The following is a 17,627-nucleotide window of genomic DNA, read 5'->3' as shown; positions in this document are numbered from 1 at the left end:
AGTGTTTAGCAGAGTAGGTACTCAATAAATGTTGGGTTTTTTCCACATCCTTTATTTTCTACAAAAATGGTCTGAAACAAATTAAGACAGCTGGCATACCTCTATACTTCCAAGGAGTAGATTCTTCCTCCTAGTTTTTCTCACTGGCTCTGATGTTCCTTCTGTGGCTACAATATAGCCTTGTGCATGACACCATTATATAAATAGGATACATGAAAGGAAAAAGCTCAGGAAACACTGAAAAAGTAGCAACAACATACAGGGATCACTGGTTTCATTCTGGTTTACTGATATCATTCTGACCTTGGGATCAGAAGTTCTGGATTAGACTTTGCCACTTACTAATTGTGATCTTGATTGTACAAGTCACCTCACCTCTCTGAGGCTCGATTTTCTCATCTGAAAAATGGGAACAAAAATTCTTGTACTACCTTCTTCACAAAGATGTTAGGAGGAGGAAATTTTAAAGTGACATGATCATCATTTAACAAACCCATCTTCTAAGAGAGGAATCCCATGTGAGCTGTATGTTAAAATGATCTTCTTTCTCTCTAATGATTGTCAGCTTCTGATAGTTTGTACGTGTTACAATTGACTAAAGTGAGAAAATCATTCAATCATCTAATTAAGGTGGAGCTCCCCACAATACATTTCCATTAAATTTTTCTTAAAATGTATTTATGTTCCTTGGAACACTGTACTTAATTCTTTAAAAAAATTTCATTGCATTAATTTCTAAGTTTATTATTATTATTATTTGCAACAAATGTCTATGATAAAGTTCTAATAAAGTTAACTGATATAGATATGTAAGAACATAAGCATTACCTAATACATCAGTGATCAAAGAATATAAATATGTGGTTTTCAAAAAATATGTGAAATGATGGATGAAATCAAAGATATGAAACACACAGTCCCATATTCTGCAAACAACACTCCCAAATAGGACCAAAAATCAAATAAAAATGTAACTGGGAACTATTATTAAAAGTTTTAAAAAATCATACAATGTACATAATTTTAATATGTCATTTTGTAAGTCAATATGGTTAGCAGAGATCCTTGCATACACTTCAATGGCCTCTGTTTCTATTTGAGTTTGACACCATTACTCCAACTGATAGTGAACTGACAATACATACTTATTAAGTGCCAACTATGGGAGCGGATTCTGGGAAAATGGTAGAATAGGTCAGAAAACAAGCCTCTCCAAATTTGTGCCAGAGAAAGACAGAATGTTGTCTTTGAGGGAATGAAGTATAGCAGAAATAATCAAAAGTCAGGGTAAAGTAATTGTTGTAAGATAATCAAAGAAGATCTCGGGAAAGATCATTCATACCACCTCTTATGAAGTATACTTTATCCATTTGATAACTATTTTAATACTTGAATAGTGGAATTAGTGAGGAATCAGCAAACAATAAGTCAGATGGACAATTAGGCTTGGAAGGCAGCCTTAGCCTTAGAAATTTTTATCTCAACTGTGAAAATATATATAGAAGAATTGTACATGTTTAACATATATTGGATAACTTGCCATTTAGGGGAGGGGATAGGGAAAGGAGGGAAAAATTGAAACAAAAAGTTTTGCATGGGTGACTGTTGAAAATTAGTTATGCATATGTTGTGAAAATAAAAAACTTTCATAAAACTTAACAAAAAAGAAACTCATTTCAAAGATACTGTGGGGGATAGACAGCAGAGTAAGAGAAGATGGAAGGACCTTCCCCTATCAAGGGATGCCAAGCACAGCCATGTTGACCAGACACATCCCAGACTATTGATGGGGAGAACAAGCTATCACATACCTGGTGAGTGAAAGAGAGACAGGGACATTGTTGACTGTGGGCACAAGCAAGAGAGCAGAATCCCTGCTTTTACTCCAGGGAAGAGAGGACAGCTGTAATTTGCAGCCACCAGAGAGCCCACAGGGAGTATGATCATAAGTATGACAAAGTGCTCTAGCCATGGCTTAAGACTACGTTGAGCTCCATAACAGACCTTGGAAAATAACAATAAAAAGGATCCGAGACTTGAGGAATTATTTGCTATACCATGGTAATAGAACTTGATCATAATAATACTTGTTAAAAATAAAAATAAATGATCAATCAAAGGAGAAAGAACCATAGTGTGCTCTTATGAGGATGGAAAAGATCAGGGATCACATTCAAAAGAAGATAATGGAGCTTTTAAAAAAGCCACTCCCTTTTCATTGAGAAATGTCAAATGGTCCTAAGCCCAAAAAGATTTCTTAGAAGAATTTTGAAAATATCTTTTAAAATTAAATAAAAGCTATCAAGAAAAAAGTTAGAAAAAAATAAGAACAATCCAAGAAAACCAAGAAAATTATGAAAAGAAAATCCACCAATTTAAATAGAGAACCAAAAGAATAAGGAAGATTCCTTGAAAATTAGGATTGTGCAAAGGGAATCTAATGGTGTTCTAAGACATGAAGAAATTTAAAAAACAAAAACAAAAGAATGAAAAAAAAAATAAAAGCGAATGTGAAACTTCTTATCAGAAAAAAAAAATAATCTGAAGAACCAATAGAGGAGAAATGAAACAAAAATAGCCTGCCTTAAAATTAAGATTTAAAAAAGAAATGATAAAATATTACAACAAATTATCAAGGAACACTGCCCTGAAGTTCTAGAACAAGAAGACAGCGCAGAAATAAGAAATCATTCAATCATCACCTCAAAAAGATTGCAATAGAAAAACTTATAGGAGTATTATAGCAAGTTTCAAGATTCCAAGTTAAAGAGAAAATATGGGAAGGAACAAGAAAGAAACCTTACTGCTACTGTGTTGAAAGACCATAGGTCTTAGAATAATGTTTTTCATAGAGAAAAGAGCTAGGATTATGACTAAGGGTAAATTACCCAGCAAAGTTAAGTTTAATCCTGAATGAAAAAAAAAGGACATTTATCAAACCAAAATACTTTTAAGTATTTGTTTAAAAACATGGCAAAACTTAAAGAATAATTTGACATTTAATATTCAGGAGAAAAATTAATATTAAGGATGAATTATAAGGGACTCAATAAGGACAAAGCATTTACTTCTTATATATGAAATCAGTTCTTTTATGACCATCATCTTTACCCACGTACTTTGAAAAAAAAACATGGGTAATTTTTTAAAAAGAAATTAAACTGAGAGTTACAAAACAGGAATTATCTCACATAAATGAGACAAAAAAAATTAAAAACAATAGATAAAAAGTTAGTAGGCAGGAGGGTGGGTTGTGTTGAAATCTTACATTAGGAAAGGGTTAAAGAGGGAACAACATATACATACACACATACATACATGTGTTCATACATATGTGTGTATGTATATACGTACATTTATATATAACATATGCATATATACATCCATGTATATACATATGTATATATGGTGTACATATAATATAGAAGGGTATAAAAATCTTCCAAATTCAGAAAGAAATTAGAGTACAAAGAAAAAGGTAAAGGAGAAGATAATGGAGGGATTTTTGGAGAGGTAAATAGGTTAAATAATAGAAAGGCTGGATAGCAGATAAAAATAAAGTAGAGAAGTGAGAAGGGAACAGGAATAGGGTAAAAAAGATATTGAAGGCAAATAGGAAAGAAGAAAATGCAGAAGAAATAATTATACCTTAGAATGTGAATAAGATAGATTTACCCATAAAATGGGAAATTTTAACTCAACAATACATTGCTTTCAGGAAATGTTATAAAACTAAAAGATACACACAAATATAAAGATCAGGAGTAGAATTTATTATGTAAAAAAGCAAGTATAATAATGATCTCAAAGTTAAACAAAAAGTAGATTTACTCAAAAGAGAAAAATAGGGAAAGTACACTATATGTCAGCCATATTAATCAATATTGTTTTAGACTATTTAAAAGAAAGAGACAATATAAAGTTGGAAGATTGCTATTATGTAGAAAATGATGTCAGTAGTTTGAGAAAAATATGGAAAGAACTTATGATAGATGATGCTAACCATCTTCAGAGAAACAAAAGACAATTAGAAATAAGCATGTATGTGCATGAATGTATGTGTATAAAATAAATATAAATATGTGTATAAATATGATTATATATCTATGTACATGTGTGTACACATGTAAGTATATATGTATCACATTGTATATTTAAATATATATGTCTACATATGCATATATATGCATGTATACATATGCTTCAGATCTTCAAGACAGCTCCACGAAGTAAATATTATGTACATTTTACATATTGTGAATTTAAGATCATAGGTTTAAATGACTTATTCTAAGCCATCAAGTATAGCAGAAGCAAGATGAGAACCTGCTGCTTGTGATATCTAGTTCAACTTTCTCTAAGTAGAAACCTGAAGCCCTCAAATAATGAGAAACTCTCTCAATCCAAAGAAAGCCCATTCTACTTCTGAAGACCTCTTCATTATTACATCTTTTTTACTTCAATCCTAAATCTCTCTTTCTTCAATTTATATCCATTGATTCAGGTTCTGCCTTCAGGTTCTAAATCTAATCCCTCTTCCATATGACAGATGTTCAAGTATTTGAAAATAACTACTATGTTCCTCTAGCAAGCCTCCTTTTGCCTTGGTTTTCTTTAATTATCTTCACCTCCCACTACCATCTTGCCCCACTTCCCTCAGCTAAAGTAAGAATTTTAATTCCTTTTTAAACTGTGGAATCCAAAATTTGGCCCAATCCAGACAGAGAATATTGGGATTGTCAGCTCCTTATTCCTGGAAGTTTTGACTCAAGTAATCACTCAAAGTGATTAGGTAAGATTGTCTTTTCCAATATCACACAGCTTCTCTTATTTTGAACCTTGTAATTCTATTAAAATATCCTCAAATTAAAATCCCTTCTTTATTAATAATAGCCTCAAAAACCATCACAAAGAATCACATTTAAATTTCTTGTTGATGATCTACTAAGTCCTTTCTTCATAATGTGATAAAGTAAGATGGTACAAGTGCTATAATTCCCATTTTACAAATGAGAAAATTAAGGCTTAGAGAGATTGGATGACTGGTCTTTAGTAAGATATCTAGAATTCAAACTCAAGTCTCCTGAGTTCAAGTTCAGGTGTCATGTTGCCATGCTGATTCCCCTTGAACTTTCTATCTTACTTTCTCTCCTGTGACAGATATGAAAAAACTCACAAAGAAAGGACAGAATGATTTCCTACACAAACTAGTAAACATAAAAGACATTTTCTCAATAACACAGCTAATGACTAAGCACACTATACAGAATGACTTACCATTGTGCTTAATAAAGACTGCCTTGCACAATGTTGATTTAGCCTTCATTCTCAAAAGGACCACAACATCAGAGAAGTGATGCCATGACATACAAGTGAATTGGATTTTTTAGTGAGGATGGGCTGTGCAAAGCCACCAGCTTCACTTTCTCCTCCAAAGCCATCTGGGTTCAATGGTTGGAGAAGGAAAGATAAAAGTCCTTGATGTTTGCAGATATTTTACAAGGTATTGTCTTTATAAGAAAAATACAATGCTTCCCTCTTCTTTGCCACTTTTTCCATAGTGCCCTTGTTGATAGATAATCTATGTTCATCCACAATTCTTTACCCAATTTCAAAATTGATCATCACTGAACAAAAAGATTTGACATGGGGTTTTTTGACAGTTTTATTAAAGTTTTGAATTTCAAATTCCAACTCTCTCTACATTTCTCTCCTCCTCACTACAAGATGGTATTCAATCAGATATGGGTCATATATGTGCAATTATATAAAACATTTCTATTTTGGTAATTTTGTACCAGAAAACCCAAATAAAAGGGGAAAATGAAAGAAAGTGAAACAAACATACTTCAGTCTAGATTCAAGCAGCATCAGTTTCTTTTTTGGAAGTGGATAGCATGCTTCATCTGTAGTCCTTTGGGATTTTCTTGGATCAAAGTATTGTTGAGAATAGCTAAGTCATTCAAAATTCACCATCAAACAATATTGCTGTTACTATGTACAATATTCCCCTGGTTCTGTTCATTTCACTAGGTATCAGTTCAAGTAATCCTTTCAAAATTTTTCTGAAATCTGCCTCTTCCTCATCTCTTTTTTTCTTTCCACTTAATAATAGTATTTTATTTTTTCCCATTACATGTGAAGATAGTTTTCAGCATTGACTTTCTTTAAGATTTTGAGTTCCAAATTTTCTTTCTCTTCCTCTCTTACATCCCTCATCCTTAAGACAGAAAATAATCTTATTTTTTAATGTTTAAATCATTTGTTTAATTTTATGTAGCTGGTAAATATTGGAGTAAGTCCTTGAATCTGGATCTCTTTGATTATGTTCAGTATTCTATGGCCTCTTGCCTCATGAAACAAGCAAGAGAAGGTACTTGATGAAAAGTTAGTGGAGGTGATAGAATTAATGTGCCAGAGCAAAGCTGCAAGATAAATTGGAGATCAAAGGAAACTCTAGAAACTTTTTTTTAAAAAGAAAATATGAGGATAGTGGTATCAGTATTTTGATGACTAAGAATCCTTTGAAGAAACCTTATTCTGGAAGAGAAATAGTGATCCTGTCTCTCATCTATCAAATCTTGATAAAAGGCAACAAATACTATTAAATGCTTAACCAAAATTTTCCTACTATCACAATTAAGTACAATTTTTCCATGATGTAAAATAGTAGTTTTCTCAAATATAGTCTCATACTGAACAGGTCTCTATACTCTTGATCATCTGTTCATTCTGAATATACATTCATGATTAAATAGATTGTTTATCTCATTAATGTGGATACTCCCTCAAAGAGATTTCCCCCTTATTGTTTGCAATTCTTTACTATTTCTTCTGTAAATACAACCCAATATTACTGGACTTTTCTTTTTTATAATTTATTTATAGTTAATACATATAGCTCTATGAAACATGTTGGGATAGAAAAATCAGAGTAAAAGGGAAAATCATAGGAGAGGAAAAAGAAAAACAACAAAAAAAAATGAACATAGCTTATGTTGATTTACATTCAATATCCATAGTTCTTTTTCTAGATGCAAATGGGATTTTCTGTCCACAGTCTATTGGGATCACTTTGGATCATTGAACCATCGAGAAGAACCAAGTCTTTCAAATTTGAACATTGCATATTCTTGCTGTTTCTGTGTACAATATATTCCTGGTTCTATTTGTTTTGTTCAGCATCAGTTCATGTAAATATTTCCAGATCTTTCTAAAATGAACTTGTTCATCATTTTTTGGTAGAACAAAAATATTCCATTATCTTTATATACCAAAAATTATTCAGCCATTCCCCAACTGATGGACATCTATTCATTTTCCAATTCTTTGCTACCACAAAAAGAGCTACTACAAACATTTTTGTACATATAGGTCCTTTTCTTTCCTTTATGATTTCCTTGGGAAACAGACCAGTAGTGACACTGTTGGGTCACAGTTTGATAGCCCTTTGGGCATAGTTCCTGATTGCTCTCCAGAATGGTTGGATCATTTCACAATTCCACCAACAATGCATTAGTATTCCAGTTTTCCTATATCCCCTGCAACATTTATCATGATTTTCTCCTGTCCTCAGCCAATCTGAGAGATAGAAAGTAGTACCTCAAAGTTGTCTTTAAGCATATTTTTGTATAACAAGAAATAGCTTTAATTTATTCATTTGAAAATTGTCTGTTTATATCCTTTGACTATTTATTAATTGGGGAATGACTTGTATTCTTATAAATTTGATTCAAGTCTTTATGTATTTTAGAAATGAGAACTTTATCAGAAACACTGGCTGTAAAGATTTTTCCCAGCTTTGTCAGTCCCTTTTCATTTTGTAGTCAAAGTTTGTCATTTTGCCTCTCATAAGGGTCTCTAGTTTGGGGTCATAAATTCCTCCCTTCTCCTAATTTGTTTATGGTATCATCCTTTATGCCCAAATTATGTAACCCATTTTGACCTTATTTTGGTATGGGGTGTGAGATGTGGGTCTACTAAGTTGTTGACATAATTTCCAGTTTTTCCAGCAATTTTTGTCAAATAGTGAGTTCTTATTTTAGAAGGTGGAATTTGTGGTTTTATCAAATATTAGATTACTATAGGCCTTGATTACTGTGTTGTGTGTATCTAATCTATTCCACTGATCCACTATTCTATTTCTTAGTCAATATCATTTGGTTTTGATGACTGCTGCTTCTTAATATAATTTTAAGTTTGGTACTGCTAAGTCACCATGCTTTATAATTTTTTTCATTAATTCCCTTGATATTCTTGACTTTTAGTTCTTCCAGATGAATTTTGTTATTATTTTTTCTAGCTCTACAAAATAATTTTTGGCAGTTTGATTGGTATAGCACCAAATAAGTACACAAATTTAGGCAGAATTGTCATTTTTATTAGATTAGCTTGGCCTGCCCATGAGCAGTTGATATTTTTCCAATTATTTAAATCTATTTGTAGGAGAAGTGTTTTGTAATTGTGTTCATATAGTTCTTGGATTTGTCTTGGTAGAAGACCCCCAAATATTTTATGTTGTCTACAGTTATTTTAAATGGAATTTCTCTATCTTTTGCTGATGGGCTTTGTCAGTAATATATAGAAATACTGATTTGTGTGGGTCTATTTTATATCCTGCAACTTTGCTAAAGCTGCAAATTGTTTTGAGTAAATTTTTGGATGATTTTCTAAGATTCTCTAAGTATATCATCATATCATCTGCAAAGAGTAATAGCTTTATTTCCTCATTGCATATTCTAATTCCTTTAATTTCTTTTTCTTTTCTTATTGCTAAAGCTAACATTTCTTGTACAATGTTGAGTAATAATGTTGATAATGGGCATCCTTATTTCACTTCTATTGATTTTAGATAGATATTGCTTATTATTTTAAGGAAAGTTCCCTTTATCTTATGCTCTCTAATTTTTTAATAGGAATGGATGCTGTATTAATATTTCAGTTGGTTTTTTTATTGATATGATCAATTATAGTAATAGTTTTCTTGATGTTGAACCAGGTCTGCATTCCTGATTCCCACTTGGTCATAGTGTATTATCCTACTGATAAGTTGCTGCAATCTCTTTGCTAATATTTTACTTTAAATGTTTGCATCAATATTCATTAGGGAGATAGGGAGATAATTTTTTTTCTCTGTTTTAGCTCTTCCTGATTTATGTATAAGTACCATATATGTGTCATAGAAGGAATCGGGCAGGATTCCCTCTTTACCTATTTTTCCAAATAGTTTACATAGTATTAGAATTAATTGTTCTTTAAATGTTTGGTAGAATTTACTTCTGAATTCATCTGGCCCTGAATATTTTTTTCTTAAGGAGTTCATTAATGGTTCCTTCAATTTTTTTTCTAAAATGAGACTATTTAAGTAATTTATTTCATCTTCTATTAATCTGGGCAATTTGTATTTTTGTAAATATTCATCCTTTTCAGCTATATTGTCATATTTGCTGCCACACAGTTGGGCAAAATAGCTCCTAATTGTTGCTTTATTTTTTTTTCTTTGGTAGTAAATTCACCCTTTTAATTTTTGAATTTTTGATGCCGGTGATTTGCTTTTTTTTTCCTTTTTCAAATCAAATTAACCAAAGGTTTATTTATTTGTTGATTTTTTCATAAACCAACTCTTAGTTTTATTTATTAGTTCAATAATTTCCTTGGCTTCAATTTTATTAATCTTTCCTTTTCCTTCAGAATTTCTAATTTGGTATTTAATTTGGGAGCTTTAATTTATTCTTTTTCTAGTTTTTTTAGTTTCATGCACAAATCATTATCTCATCTTTCTCTGTTTTATTCATGTAGCTATTTAGAGATATAAAATATCCCCTGAGAAATGTTTGGGTGCAATCCACAGGTTTTGGTATGTTGTCTCATTATTATTCTCTTTGTTGAAATTATGAATAATTTCTGTGATTTGTTGTTTGATCCACTTATTTTTTAGAATTAAATTATTTAATTTTCAATTGGTTTTTAGTCTATATTTCCCTGTCCTTTTATTGAATATAATATTTATTATATTGTGGTTCAGAAAGGAAACATTTACTATTTCTGCCTTTCTACATTTGATTGTGAGGTTTTTATGCCCTAATACATGGTCAATTTTGGGGTAGGTACTATGCACTGCTAAGAAAAAGGTGTATTCCTTTCTTTCTCTATTTAATTTTCTCCAGAGGTCTATCATATCTAGGTTTTCTAGGATTCTATTAGCCTCCCTCATTTCTTACTTATTTTGTGGTTAAATTTGTCTGATTCTGAAAGAGGAAATTTGAGGACCCTCACTAGTATAGTTTTGCTGTCTATTTCTTCCTGTACCTGGCTTAAAATCTTCTCTAGAAATTTGGCTGCTCTACTATTTGGTGCATATATATTTATTATCATTACCATTTCATTATTCATAATACCCTTTATCAAGATGTACTTCCTCCTTATCTCTTTTAATAAGATCTATTTTTACTTTTATTTATTTGAGACCAGAATTGCTACCCCTGCCTATATTTTTTTTACCTCAGCTGAAATGAATAAATTCTATTCTAGCCTTTTACCTTTACTCTGTATTATGTCTCTCTGTGTCAAATGTGTTTCTTGTACACAACATATTGTTGGATTCTATTTTAATCAATTCTGCTATTCATCTCCATTTAATGAGATAGTTCATCCCATTCACAATCAATTATGATCACCAGCTCTATATTTCCCTCCATCCTATTTTCTCCTCTGTATATACTTTTGTTCTTTCTTTCCACTCCACCTATTATCTTATCTATTACCCCTTCCCCTTCTCTTAATAATATTTTTTTAACCTGCCCTACCCATCCTTTTCCCTCTTTTCTTACCTTTTCCCCTATGTTTCTGCCTTCCATTCTATCCTGTCATTCCCTTTTCTTTCCTCTTCTCCTACTTCTTTATAGGATTAGATAAATTTCTATTTCCAGCTAAATGATTAAGGTATTCCCTCTTTGAGTCAAAACTGATGAGATCAAGCTTCAGACAATGATCATCCCCCTCCCTTCTTTCCCTTGATTGTAATAGATCTTTTGTGCCTCTTCATGTAATATAATTGTTCCATTATAACTTCCCTTTCCTCTTTTTCCAATAGGAACCTTTTCCCACCTCTTAATGTCTTTTTCTTTGATTCATTACATCAAAGTTTATTCACAACCATACCCTCTATCCATGTGATGCCCACCTCTGTCTGCCCCAGTGATAAATACAGTTCTCAACAGTTATAGATATAGTTTTCCCATCTAGAGAAGTAAATAATTATTGTAGAAGCACCAGATCCTGGTAATCTTGACTGTTGCTCCTTGATATCTGAATTGTTTTTGTCTGGCAGCTTGCAGTATTTTTTCTTTGAGATTGTAGTTTGGGAATTTTGCAACATTGTTCCTTGTGGCATCTCTTTCCATAAGTGATTGATAGAAGGAGGGAAGAAGAGAGACACAGAGAGATAGAAGCAGAGACACAGAGACCTAACTGCTAAAACAATGGTAAGTAACAGGGTTCATCATTGAAGGGAAGTGAAAAACATATTACTGGGTTTTTGTGAGGTAGGGATTTGGTTTTCTTTTTTAAAATTCTAAAGTCTTCAATGAAACAGCTTGGCAAATTTCCCCATTGGTTCCCTGTATAGATCACACTGTACTACATCATATTGGACAGAGAACAGACCTATGAGTAAGTAAGTTCAGGGTTCAAGTTCTGCCTTTCATATATCTTAGTTGTCTGACTTTCACTTACCTCTCTAGGTCTAAAAATGGCACAGGATTCATCTATCTGTCTTGGTAGAGATAGTTCCTTGCCTGGAACCTCCACTGTCCATTAAATCACAGATACAACACATATATATCATTGTTATCAAGGGTATATTAACATGCTCTTCTCCTGAGAAACAGGCTGCCCCCTCTTTCAATATTACTGTACCCATAATTAGGCAGAACTCTGTGCCAACATCACCATCCCTATCACTTTCCTGCTTCTTTCCAAAACCTCTTCCACTTCCAAATGAATTTGTCTCAGGTACAAAAGTCTTGGATCTTAACAAATCATGGCATATGAAAATGATGGAATATTATTTTCTTTTAAGAAAAGATAAATACTAAAAATTTAGAAAAACACGGAAAGATCTGAATGAACTGATGCAGAGTGAAAAAGGCAGGTTCAGGAAAAAAACTTGCAAAATTAGTATAATGATGTAAATAGAAAGAAAAGAACCCTAAAAGTCTTCTGAACTGAGATGAAATTCAATGACTAGTTTTGTTCCCAAAGAATAGGACAAGAATGTATTTTGTGATAATAATAATAGCATTAACATTATAATATTTGTAGTAATAATAACCAGCATTATTTTGCATCTACTACATGCCAGACACTGTGCTAAGTTCTTTGCCTTCCTTTCTATGCTCCTACACTCCCTCCAGGGAAGAACCCTCATGGTTTAAGACCCAATGAAATCTGGCAAATGGATGTGACCCATTATAAATCTTTTGGTTGTCTGTCTTTTATCCACGTTGTGGTAGATACCTTTTCAGGATTCGCTTTTGCAATGCCAACAGCAAAAGAGACAGCCCAAGTGGTCACTGAATTCCTTTTCCAAGCATTTGTAATTATGGGTGTTCCACAAGCAATAAAAATAGACAATGGACCTGCATATACTTCTAAACATTTTGCACACTTTTGTGCACAGTATAAGATTTTACACAGCACTGGCATACCTTTTAATCCTCAAGGTCAGGCAATAGTAGAGAGAAAAAACAGAGATATTAAGACTCCTCCAAAAACAAAAGAAAGGAGGAGCCATGAGTAATCCTAGAGAACTTCTAAATTTAGTTCTCTATATCATTAATTTTTAAATTTTTGACAAAGATGCACTAGCTCCGGCTGACAGATTTTATAACTCACCAGAAGGGCAGTGTCCAGTACAATTAGCTCCACTATCTTTAGATAATTGCCAGGTGATGTGGAGAGACCCAGAAAGTGGTGAATGGAAGGGACCAGATAGGTTAACTGCTTGGGGGAGAGGGTTTGCTTGTATTTCTTCAGATAGAGAAGGAATCAGATAGGTGTCAATGAATCGTATTTGCCTTGTCCATCAGAGAGAGACAGAAAAAGAGAAAAATCTAGAAACAAAGGAGAAGACCTAAGAACAAAATCTGTAGGAATCATTGGATTCCCTAACACAAGATAAGATTGTTAAAGGACTTGAAAACCAGCAGAGATCATTGGATTCCTTGAGATGAAAAATTGTTGATGAGACTATTGCAGGACTTCAAAGCTTACAGGAGTTATTGGATTCCTGGCACATAATCTAATGGACAATGGATTCCTTTTTGACCATTTCTAGGACTTATGGACATGTATAAATTCTTCATGTTGATTCATGATATTTATTACAGCACTTCTAACCTGTGTTATATTGCTATGTGCTTATGTAATTTATGTAATTATGTGTAATAACTCCCATATTGATGGATTTATGTATACCTGTTTCAAGTGAGCCCCTTCAGAAACCAGCTAATCTGATTTGATTTCCCATTTCCTTTGATGTTTTCATCTCCCTGAGAAGTCAGGGAAGATGTGACCACCCCTTTTTATGATGTTTTTCACTTCTTTTTTGAAGCAGTCAAAGAAGGTGTGATCACCTTCTTTTGAGGGGTTCTCACCTCCTTGAAAAGTCAGGGGGGTCATGACCACCCTATGTTCTAAATCAAAAGAAAGGGGGAGATATTGGGATTCTTACAAGGTGCTAAGTCACTGGAATAGATATAATTATCTAATGGTTCAGTATGATTGATCTGACCCTACAAGAAGATGTTGTGGCCCAGAACTTGAAACAACGTACTGAGTGGAATTGAGGAGACAATGATTAAATCTAATTTAGCATTGATTTAATCCTACAACAAATAATGGTTTCCTAGTGATGAAATGATTGGTGTATACTCAGTGTGTACCATATAAGCAGGAAGCTCTCAGGGCCAAGGAGGACTTTGGGAAAACATCTTGGGAGATTCAGAATGAAGATTCATTCCTACTTCAACCTTCGTGCTGGCTAGAAACATTCAGACAAGAACTCTCGGGAACCAAAGAGAGAGATAGGCCTAGAAAAATATTCAGGATTCTGAAGGACACAATAAAGGGTCCGGACCCTAACTCCTGGCTGCATTTTGGGATTATGGAACTGAACTGAAACTAAGGATGCTCCCAGAAACTCCCCAAGAAACCTGCACCAAGAAAAAGATTACATTTTAGAGAAATAGAACATTACATTTATTATTTAATTTAATTCCTACAAGCACTCTGGGAAGTAGTGTTATCATCTACATTTTAAAATGCAGAAAATTGAGAAAAGCAATGGCAAAAAGTGACATGTTACGGCCACACAGTATTTGTCTCCTCTTCAGGAAAGTGATGAACTATGGATGCAGAAGGTAAAATATGCAGTGATGAGGTGGATAATTGACATCAGTATGACGAAGGCTTGAACCATGTATCTCCCACTATCTGGGAGACTCTGAACAAGGCAGAGTCTTGTTATTGTCAAGGTCTCAGTTTCCTCATCTGTAAAATAAGGGTGCTATACTTAATGAACTTTAAGTTCTTTTTTCAACTCTAAATCTATGATCCTGGAATCCTGTGAGATGTAATTATTTTACTGTGCTGTATATTTTTTAATATTTATGTAATAATAGCACTTTTCAAATAATCTCTGATTTGATCCTCAGAACACCCTTGAGAGGTTATCATTGTCCCCATTTTACACATGAGAAAACTGAGGCAGACAGCCTAAGTTCCTAGCTCCAGGTCACATAGTTTCTGAGGCTAGATTAAACTCAAGTATTCCCAACTTTATCCATAATGGATAAAGTCCATTGCTTTAACCATTATGCCCCTTATACATTCCTTATTGGAAGGATTCATTTTGGGGAAAAGGGACTGTATATAAGTATAACTGGAATAAAATGGGAAGGCAGCTATAAAACTTTAAAAAAATAAAAACTCTAGCTGTTTATCCTACTGATGTATCTTTAATCTTTACCCTTTTTTAACAGAATACTATGCTGATTGTCCTCCTTGCCTTGGCTAGCTTTGTAACATTATGTGATGCTTTTTGCACATATATTCCCTTGGAGATCATTTTAGGAGCTACATCATTAGGTAAATCTTTGTTTAAACTTCTTCCTGTCATTGGGGACAGGAGGATTTATTTGGCAGGAAAAATGACTGAGACAAGCTTGAATGGCCAATCTGTGTCCATTGGAACCAAAACCCATGGGATGGGAATAGTGGGCAAAAAGTGGTAAAAAGTGGATTTAATTTAAAGATGCACCTGGGAGGAAGAAAATAGGTAGCTGTCTAAAAATAAATGTAAGGTCTACCATATCCCTGCTATTACATAATTAAGAGGGAATACTTACTTTATATATATGATCAGTTTCTAAGGGGTAGCATGAGTTACGGGTTAGAGAGCTAGGATTGAAGTAAAGAAGACATGGGGATACATCCTACTATCAGCTTTGTGATGCTGAGCAAAGCAATAGTCCCCGTTCCTCAAGCATCTATTTACTTAATCACTCCATGACACAAGCATCTATTAAACATCCACTGTGTATAAAAGCTAACAGTTACAAAGGCAAACTTTATCATAGAAAGAAAATTAAAATTTAAAAAAGAATCTATTTTAAAAATCCCTGTCTTAATGTCTTACTGTTGATCTGCTAACACATCTTCCAAAGTAGCATATTGGACGTTTCCAATTGTCACTCTGAAGGTTTAGAGAATGATTGACTGAATAGGTCAGGTTGTCAAAGGAAATTGTAGAGCCTTTTTGTAGATATTTTAAAAGTGGCCCAGATTTTCTATTGTGAGGATGATTTCATGAGGCATTATTCAAAGTGGACTTAAGAACTTGGTAAAAATTTTTGTAAAGCATCAATTGCAATTAAACAGAAGATTTGACATATGTTTTCTCTTAGGTTGCCAGGATGACACAGGCAAAATACACAAATTTAACACTCAATGGGACAATGATTGTGTGCATTGTCTATGTCGTGAAGATATTGGAATAATCTGCTGTAACATGTGAGTTCAAGGCTGATCCAAAATAGACAGATGTAAAACTATGTAATCTCTGAGTTAGAAGGTATTTCAGGGGCTATGGAGTAGAACTAATCTGGGAACCAGAAATCCTCATTCAAATAGGTGGCCATTGGGTCTTTGTTTGAAGGCTTTCGGTGAAAGAAGCTTCTTCCCCTGCTGGAGACTTCTCATAGTTAAGAAGCTTTCATTACAATTAAAAACAAACTCTGTTCAACTTCTATCCCTAGCTCTCAATTCTGTGCCCTGAAGTCAAGCAAACTGAGCAAGTCTATTCTTTCTTCCCTGTGATAGAAGTTTCCTTTCTTCAAGCTATGATTAATATATTGATCCTTTTATAACACTTTTTAATTTTTTCTATTTTTGTTATCCTGTGGATATACCTCAGATAACCAATTTCCTTCATAAAATGTTACTCCCTGAACTGAACAGTGGAAACACCACATGTAGTATTGGGCTTGGGCTTGGGAAGACACCTCAGATACATACCTGGTATCTCTGTGATCCTGGGCAAGTCATATAATATTACTAGAAAAAGAGAGGGCTTTAAGTTTGATGGTTCTAAAGTCCTTTCAAGTTTGAAATCTAGGATATATTATACTTTTCTATTGAAATCTTAGTTCATAACCTGATTGTCTGCAGAACCCTGAACAATTCACTGGATCAGTCTCAGCCTTAGTTTCCTCATCCATTAAAAAATAAAAAAAGAAGTGTTTGGACTTGCTGATTTCTAAGATCACTTCCAGTTTGAAATCTAAGATAGTTTATTGTTTTCTGCTTAAATCTAAGATCAGAAACTTACTAGATCTGTGACCCTAGGTTTTAGTGCATGCTAACTACCACCCAGAACCTGATTGTTCTCCCTCTGTGCTTGTGCGTAGAATGAATTGACTCATTAGGTGGTTAGGGAGGACAGGCGGTTGGGGATCAGAGGTTCACCGGAATAAGGATATGTGACTTGTTACATGATTCATCAGTTTCCAAGCATCACTCTAATCTTTGCCTAATTTTCTTCACCACTAGGATAATAAGGCCTAAGCTATATGATAGAACGAAATGCACAGAAGTTTTCAACAAGAAGAAGTGTTCTTATGAAGCTGTAAACAAAAATAATCCTTCTGAACTCTGTGAAGTCTCATACTATGTGGGTTAAGAACTCTGTCTCCTCCTCAAAGATGTTGCTGACAAAGTCATCCCAATGGAACTTGTCCGTGCTGGAAGCAATGGCCCTTTCCTTGGAATTCAGAGCATCGGATGCTGGGAACCATGTTGGAATTAGCTTGAATCTTCATTATATTAAAAGCATTTGCAAGTCTTAGGCACAGTGATTTAAATCACAAAGCACCACCTCTCTGGCCTGTGAGATCTTCTAGACACCTATCTTTTGCTCCTATCTCCTGTAATTTGTAGTCTGATGAATTCCCAAAAAAAATATATTGTCCTATAGCATGAAATGGATCTGTTGTTTTCCTTTTAAAGAATCAATATTTAAAGAATCAATTTAAAGAATCTGTATAGCACATGGGTCTTTCTCTTGAACA

Source organism: Sminthopsis crassicaudata, chromosome 2 (assembly GCF_048593235.1).
Source record: "Sminthopsis crassicaudata isolate SCR6 chromosome 2, ASM4859323v1, whole genome shotgun sequence".
NCBI lineage: Eukaryota > Metazoa > Chordata > Mammalia > Dasyuromorphia > Dasyuridae > Sminthopsis > Sminthopsis crassicaudata.
This window is presented reverse-complemented; position numbering follows the sequence as displayed.